This window comes from Myotis yumanensis, unplaced genomic scaffold (assembly GCF_028538775.1).
Source record: "Myotis yumanensis isolate MYYU_CA2020_CCGP unplaced genomic scaffold, mMyoYum1.0.hap1 SCAF_11, whole genome shotgun sequence".
Classification (NCBI taxonomy): domain Eukaryota; kingdom Metazoa; phylum Chordata; class Mammalia; order Chiroptera; family Vespertilionidae; genus Myotis; species Myotis yumanensis.
The window spans coordinates 2864466-2865315 of NW_027223762.1; the positions used below are offsets into that span (position 1 = coordinate 2864466).

General features: G+C 57.8%; 1 pseudogene; it reads left to right on the forward strand.

Annotated features, from left to right (window-relative positions):
• The first annotated feature begins 348 nt into the window (after positions 1 to 348).
• On the forward strand, positions 349 to 448 carry LOC139020208 (U6 spliceosomal RNA; annotated as a pseudogene).
• Positions 449 to 850: the final 402 nt, after the last annotated feature.

Consider the following 850-nt stretch of genomic DNA (forward strand, 5'->3'; position numbering starts at 1 on the left):
AAGTATTGGGAACAGAGAACTGCTGTAGCCAGTGTGGCTCAGTGGATAGAGCGTCGGCCTGTGGACCATAGGGTCCCGGGTTCGATTCCGGTCAAGGGCACGTACCTCAATTGCAGGCTCCTCCCCAGAGCACAGGCCCTGGTGGGGGCTCGTGCAGGAGGCAACCAATCGATGTGTTTCTCTCACATCGATGTTTCTGTCTTTCCCTCTCCCACTCTCTCTAAAAACCAATGGGAAGGTATCCTCGGGTGAGGATTAACAACAAGAGGAATGGAGAACCTGCCAGGCCTCAGTGACGGTAGCCCTGACGGGAGGGAGGGAGGGATGTTTAGAAATCACGGGTGTCCTGCTCGCTTCGGCGGCACATATGCTGAAACCAGAACGATGCAGAGAAGATTGGCCCGTGCGCAAGGAGGACACGCACATTCGTGACGCGTTCCATATTTTTTAAAAAATCACGGATGTCGAAGTCCCACCTCAGACCGACGGGCCCGCGTCTCCGAGTCTCCAGCTGCCCCTGGGCTGCGCGTGGCTTGGAAGCGCCGATGTCATAACCTCTGGTTCTCCCAGGTGTGAAGGACCCAGACTGAGATAAAGACCCTTTGCAGGCGGGGTGGGGTGGAGGGCGGAGCTGTTGGATGAGGGGTGTTCCATCTTCCTGAGTAACGCAGAGGAAAGACCAACATGGAGGTATCAGGAAACAGAAAGAATAACTGTGGTGACAGGAGGGGAGGGGACAGATGGGCCGTGGCTGCGCCTCGGGTGCCGGGACCTCTGGGGAACGGAACTGAGGAGGCGTGAGAGGCAGAAGGAGCCTCTGATGGGATGCAGCGGCTTCCGCGCTGTCGGG